Here is a 7,450-nt window from a genome sequence, read left to right on the forward strand (position 1 = left end):
CCCCCCCACCCGCAGCGCTGCGATCCCAGGGGTGCGGGAGGCGGGCCGGGCCGGGCTCGGAACGCCGCGTGTTACGGGGGATTCGTTTCCTTTAGCGGTTCGGAAAACGGAGCCACCAACTGAGCGCGGCGGCGCCGCCGACCCCAGCCGGGGAAGGGACCCTCTGCCCCGGGCGAGCGCTGCTGATCCCGGCCGGGGGAGGGTGGGGGCTGCCTACGGGCCCCAGCCCCTGGGGACACGCTGTGCCTGGGCCGGCCCCGTGCTCGGGGGAGGGGGGCCCGACCTCACTCCCGGCCCCGGCCGCTCACCCATCGCGCTGCTGCTGGCCCGAGCCGCAAAGAGAAAGATCCAGCATGCACCGCGGCTCCTACACGTCGCTGCGAGGACCCCGCGCGAGGCGGCCTGGCCGCGCCTGATGAGAAACGCACCTCCGGCGCAGAGACAGTCGCAAAATCCATGACGGCACCGTCCGCCCCGAGAAGGGGCACAGCCGGAAGTGGGAGCCGTTGTCAGGGAAACGACAACTCCCAGAATGCATGGCGCCGCACCCACCAGGTGGTATGTTCGCCTGGCCCAGTTCTACCCTTCCGCTGCGGCATCCCCCAAGCGGCGGCCCTTGGCTGTGTGCCCTGCTGCTCCCAGTGCTAGGGCTGCCCCCGGCGTCTCTGCCCTTCCCCCTGGCGGAGCCGCAGTCTCCTCCACTAGGGTGACCAGATGTCCCTATTTTATAGGGACAGTCCCCATACTTGGGACATTTTCTTCTATAGGCGCCTATTACCCCCACCCCCGTCCTCATTTTTCACACTTGCTGTCTGGTCACCCTATCCCCACCCCCCCCGAGGTGGCTGCCCCAGCTGGGCTGGACGCCCTAGCACTAGAGTTGCTGATTTTGATTGGACCTATTCCTGGAGGTTTCGTCACTTGACATAATCTTTAATTAAAGATGAATCTTTAATTCCTGGAGACTCCAGGACAATCCTGGAGGTTTGGCAACCCCACCTGGTGCTGCTGGGCAGGTGCGATACAGGCAAGGGGCCTGCTCCATTTCTGCGGCCGAATGTGTGTCCTCGCACCCTCCCTCCCAAGGTCTGGTGCCTGCCCTGGGCTCCGTTCTGCGCCCATTGGTGTCAGCGGGAGGCGGTGTGTGTGCAGGATTTCATAGAATCATAGGACTGGAAGGGACCTTGAGAGGTCATCTAGTCCAGTCCCCTGCACTCATGGCAGGACTAAGTATTATCTAGACCAAGTGTTCTCAAACTTCATTGGACCATGACTGTTTTCTCACAACAAAAACTTACTACACGACCCCAGGAGGGGGACTGAAGCCTGGGCCCACTCCAGCCCCACCGCCCCGGGCAGGGGGGCTAAAGCCAAAGCTCAAGGGCTTCAGCCCTGGGCAGGGGGTCAGTAATCTGAGCCCTGCTGGCCATCCAGGGCTGAAGCCCTCAGGCTTCGGTTTTGGTCTCAGGCGGTGGGGTTCAGACTTCAGCCCAAGGCCCCAGCAAGTCCAACATCAGCCCTGGCGACCCCATTAAAACGGGTTTGCAACCCACTTCGGGGTCCCGACCCACAGTTTGAGAACCGCTGTTCTAGACCATACCTGGCAGGTGTTTGTTTGACTTGCTCTTAAAAATCTCCAATTATGGAGATTCCACAGCCTCCCTAGGCAATTTTTTCCAGTGCTTAACCACCCTGACAGTTAGGAAGTTTTTCCTAATGTCCGGCCTAAACCTCCCTTACTGCAATTTAAACCCATTGCTTCTTGTTCTGTCGTCAGAGGTTAAGAACAACATTTTTTTCTCCCTCCTCCTTGTAACAAACTTTATGTACTTGAAAACTGTTATCATGTCTCCTTTCAGTCTTCTCTTTTCCATACTAAACAAACCCAATTTTTTCATTTTTGCCTCATAAGTCATGTTTTCTAGACCTTTAATCATTTGTGTTGCTCTTCTCTGGACTTTCTCCAGTTTGTCCACATCTTTCCTGAAATGTGGCACCCTGAACTGGACACAGTACTCCAGTTGAGGCCTAATCAGCGTGGAGTAGAGCGGAAGAATTACTTCTTGTGTCTTGCTTACAACACGCCTGCTAATACATGCCAGAATGATGTTCGCTTTTTTTGCAACAGCATTATACTGTTGACTCATATTTAGCTTGTGATCCACTATGACCCCCAGGTCCCTTTCTGCAGTACTCCTTTCTAGGCAGTCATTTCCCATTTTGTATGTGTGCGACTGATTGTTCTTTCCTAAGTGGAGTACTTTGCATTTGTCCTTGAATTTCATCCTATTTACTTCAGACCATTTCTCCAGTTTGTCCAGATCATTTTGAATTATAATCCTGTCCTCCAAAGCACTTGCAACCCCTCCCAACTTGGTATCATCCGCAAACTTTATAAGTGTACTCTCTATGCCATTATCTAAATCAGTGGTTCTCAAACTTTTGTACTGGTGACCATTTTCACATAGCAAGCCTTTGAGTGCGACCCCCCCCCTTATTAATTAAAAACACTTTTTAAATATATTTAACACTATTATAAATGCTGGAGGCAAAGCGGGGTTTGGGGTGGAGACTGACAGCTCGTGACCCGCATGTAATAACCTTGCGACCCCCAGTTTGAGAACCCCTGATCTAAATCATTGATGAAGATATTAAACGGAAACAGAAGCAGACCCAGAACTGATCTCTGTGGGACCCCACTCGTTATGCCCTTCCAGCATGACTGTGAACCACTGATAACTACTCTCTGGAAACGGTTTTCCAACCAGTTATGCACCCATCTTATAGTAGCTCCATCTAGGTTGCATTTCGTTAGTTTGTTTATGAGAAGGTCATGTGAGACAGTATCAAAAGCTTTACTAAAGTCAAGATATACCACATCTTCCTCTTCCCCCATCCACAGGGCTTGTTACCCTGTCAAAGACAGCTATCAGGTTGGTTTGACACGATTTGTTCTTGACAAATCCATGCTGACTTACTAATCACCTTATTATCTTCTAGTTTGGTCTCATTGCCAACCCCAAGCATTCAGAAAGCACAAGCCAAGGGCCCCCAAAATCACGAGGTTAGCTTACGAAGCACACAGTTTCACCAGATAACAACAGTGAGTTGTCTATTCACCTTCTCATGTTTGTGCCTGTAGGGGTCACATTTTCCAGGTTTTCTCCACAACCACAAGGGAAAGAAAGTTACTTTTTTTAGGGTTCTCACATACTCACAAATCCAGGAGCTGAGTCTACCAGAAAAACACTGATAAAGACTTACAATAACTATTGTAAGTAAAGACTTACAATAACATCACAAAAGTTAGCGATACTGAGCCCATGAAGGATGGTTAAAGAAAAACAGCCCCAGCCATCTCTGTCTGTTATAGCTGAGGGAATTAATTTTGTCCTGCATATTTTATTCATTCAGCTTTTCCTATCTTTGCTTCTTCAAACTGGTCAATGAGTTCTTATTTGCTCTGTAACTAGACACATTCATCAAGTTAATGTCCCATGTTTGTCTATTCTCAGTGGATGACGCTAATTAACATTGCTGGATTGTTTTCTTTTTAACTTCAGTCTGGGGATCAGTTTTTTTTAAAAGGAGGCCAAGAAACCTAACTAGCCACTTGTACATGCAGTCATTCCACTTAGAGCAATCTTTTTGTCAGCCTCCTCACCATGAGCTTCATAAGAAGAGAGGAGTTCTCGTTGGCTTGCCATCTCTGTGGATCCTTGTCTCCCACATTAGATCTTTGTTGGGTTGAGTTGCCGTTGAAAGGATGGGTTTATATTTCATTTGCTTCTTTTTAGGGATTGGACTTGGGCTGCAGACAAGCCCATGGTTTCACACTTGGTAATAATGGGCCATTTCTCTTCTCTGATGGTAGCTCGTGCCCATGGTGTGGGATGCTTCTCCTTTTCAAAGTATTGGTGGATAGGAAATAGAACCACAGATCTGGATTACCTCCACTTTTGTGTGTTTGAAGGAGCAGTGGGGTGCAAATTTGGGTGCCTACCTTTGCAGTTGTGGTTCCAGTGTGAAACATAGGTTGCCTTTGGTTTATTTCTGATTCAGAAATCAGCTCCTTCAATTTCTGCAAGCCTGACAGTCCCCGTCCTGCGGAGGCCTGGTAGGAAGGAACAGGGGCCAGTCTGTGTGGAGAATACTAAGGTTGGGCAGTGGTTATTGTGGGTGTTAGGGTGCTGGCAGAGGGAGGTCCATGGGTGGCTGAGCCGCTCCAAACAGCCCAAATGGCCCTGCCCATGCTCCGCCCTCAGGCCCTCTCCTGATTCCTAATGGCACTCTTCCCCTGTGGCCAGGCTGGGGCTAGCGGTGGCTGGCCTGTGGCCAGGGACTCTGGGTGGCTCCAGGGCTGGCAGTGCTGGGGGCTGCACTGCCTGCCCAGTGCTTGGGGCAGTACCACCTGCCTGCCGGGGTCTAAGTGTGTGGGAAACAGTCTGCTGAGGGAATGAAGCTGATTTGTGGAGCGATGAATTGACACAGAATCCCAGTTTATGGTGAGAGTGAGAGTTAGGCAGCATGTGGGTAGAATGGTTGGTCAAAATGAGCCTTTCCCTAGAATTTGTATTAATTTTTGCTACTGTATGTTGTGACCAGGTTCTTACATGCTCTTATGTAGCATTTCTGGAGCCGGTTCATTATGTGTGGCAAAACCAGACTTCCTTGGCCCAATACTTATTAATGGAATATAAATAAATTAAGAGCATGCACCTTTTACAGTAGTCTGTCGTCAACTTTGGTTGTAGCATCCTGTTTTATAAACTGTTCAGCTTCCAGTGACCTAGTCCCTGGTGTGCCATCTGAGCTGTGTGTCAGGTGATTAATCACTGCTAAAGTCTGCAGCCTCTACAGAGGCTAGACATTTGACAGTAATAGACTGATATGAATAGGGAGAATATGTTAAAGGCTGTTCTAATGAGGAAGGTGATCAATAGTTCTCCATGTCTACTGAAGGCAGGACAAGAAATAATGGGCTTAAATCTGCAGCAAAGGAGATTTAGGTTAGATATTAGGAAAATTTTTCTAACCATAAGGGTAGTTAAGCTCTGGAATACGCTACTCAAGGGGGTAGTGGAATCCCCATCATGAAGGTTTTTAAGAATGGGCTGGACAAACACCTGTCAGGGATGGTTTGTTTCCAGTGGAGTTCATCCCTCTCTGGTATTGTTCATTCAGTCCTTCCGGAAATTACTTATTACTGAAGCTCATAAAAATACTTCTGAGAGCATTTTTTTTCTTTGTGTGGATTGTGCAATTTGCATTGAATGCCAGATATTATCGAAAAATTTCCCAGAGGAGGAGGGAATGCCCAATATTTGTTCTAGAAGGTATTAATCATGACCCATACTTCAGATTAGTACAGCACAGTGTTAAAGGTATGTATCATCATACGTCTTAAGTGTATAGCCAGTGTAAAAGTCAGTACTGTATACTTTTCAGGAACAAAGTGAAGCTTATAATAAGCGAGGTGGAATTGCCTTTCTTCTTGCTTGTGGTTATGCAAAAGCATTTTTATCAAGCAAATGAGTATGTAGCCCTCTCTTTACAATCACATACACCCTTGTAACACAGGGTTCATCATATGCTAAGGCGGCCATTTTCTGTGGGAGTCTGGCTAAAATGTTGGCAGCATATGACTCAGGAAATATAAGGACTAGAAATGTAATTTTGGGGGAAAAAAATCTTTTGGAAACTAAATGGGCTAGAAGAGAAGTTACTGGTTCAGTGAGTACTGACTTAGCCCTGGCTTATCTACAGTTGTGTAGGAATCATTCTTCCACCAATTCCTTCTCCAAAGTCTTGTCTTTATACAAAAGAACAAACTGCTGTAATAGGATGCCCATCTAGTGATTTCTATCATACTGGTTTTCAGTTTAGCATTTTTCTTTCACAGCTCCCCCCTCCCCCAAGCCATATATTGAAGAGCAGTTAGAAAATAGCAGCCCATGTGTGAAATCTCCTCTGAAAGGTACAAGTGTGAAAGTGTCTTATTTTTTGCTTGAAATAGTTTTGTAAAGAAGGCAGGAGGTAGAATTTCATTTCCAGGAGATAGGGATTATGGGTCCTGGAAAGTCTGACGGGTCTGTAACTTTAACGGCTGTTCTTATTCATTTTTGAATACATATGTGGCCCCTCCTTGTTCCCTCGGTACAAGGGCCCTGCATTTCTTTGCTGCAATGTTTCTTTTATATTTGGGGGCCACAAAATCTGTGTGCTTCAAAGAAAACATATTGTTTTCAGCCAGGCCTTGCATAACAATTTATACCTGCTCTTCCTTCTTTTTTTTTTTTCTGTGCTGGGATTCTCACATAAGAAGTATCCAGGGTTCCCCTAATTGGTAGTAACAGTATTGAACACAAGCTGGTGAGAGATTTTAAGATTAGTGTATACCCTTTGTATCACTCTAGGAAAAATTAATTAAAGACAGTAAATCCTTGAGCTTAATGGTTGCAGATGCTAAAGCCCCAGGCATAATCTTATATCTAGAATGCACCAGACTGGAGCCTTTAATCAGTCAAGTAGGGCTTACTTCTGTGATCACATCAGCAGGTATCTGATATTAGCTGCCAAGTAATATGGGATACTATATATATTCAGCAGATTGGGGCCTCATCTGAGGTGGCTTGTGATTGGCCCCCAGTGTGAGTGTGTAAGTGGGGAGGGCCACAAAGTCTCTAACCTTTTGCTCTGTGCCCAGGGATGGATTGCAGTTTCTGTCTGGAACATGACAGATAGAGGAAGGGGGAACCTAACCTCCTCCCAGTGGCATCAGCTCCCTAAGTAGGAGAAGAGAGAGGCATAGGGGATTGAGCAAGGGGGAGCCTGGACTTCCGTCAGTCATCAGCAACAGTGGTAGCCTCTTTGGGATGAAAAGGGAGAAACTCTGAGGAGGGAAAGGAGAAGCCCTGTGAGGAGAAGAGAGTGGAGGCACTTTGCTGAGAGGGATTGGGGGGAGAGGTCAACTCAAAGGGGGGAAAAGGCAAAGATTTCTGGGGGAAAGGAGAGAGTGTCCCAAGGAGGTGGGATGGGGAGAGAAGAACAGAGAAAGGTGGGGGCTTCAGGGTCGGAGATGAAGAAATGGGGGAGTGGAGAGAGAATATTGAATAGAGAAGAGAGCAGAAAAGAAGGGGAGCAAGGAGGAAGAAACAACATTAAATGAGAAAGAGCAACAGGTGTGGAGAATAAGAACTGGAAAAAATATGAAAGTGATAAGGAATTAGGATCAGCCTTATGATTTGAGAGCTGCTAGACAAGAGTGGGACTCATAAATTCCTGGATAAAGAGGTTGAGAGAGGGACTATTGAGTTGCCTCTCTGTCTAGTACTGCAACTGTAAAGGGAGACAGGGTCATCCCATGCTTTACAGAAGTTGCATAGGATGCAGAGTGTGTAAAAGAGTGGCTTGCCAATTGACCACTTGCTTTGCTTGCCCCAGATCATCC

This window comes from Terrapene carolina, unplaced genomic scaffold (genome assembly GCF_002925995.2).
Source record: "Terrapene carolina triunguis isolate 2854851 unplaced genomic scaffold, T_m_triunguis-2.0 Scaffold69, whole genome shotgun sequence".
Taxonomy (NCBI): domain Eukaryota; kingdom Metazoa; phylum Chordata; order Testudines; family Emydidae; genus Terrapene; species Terrapene triunguis.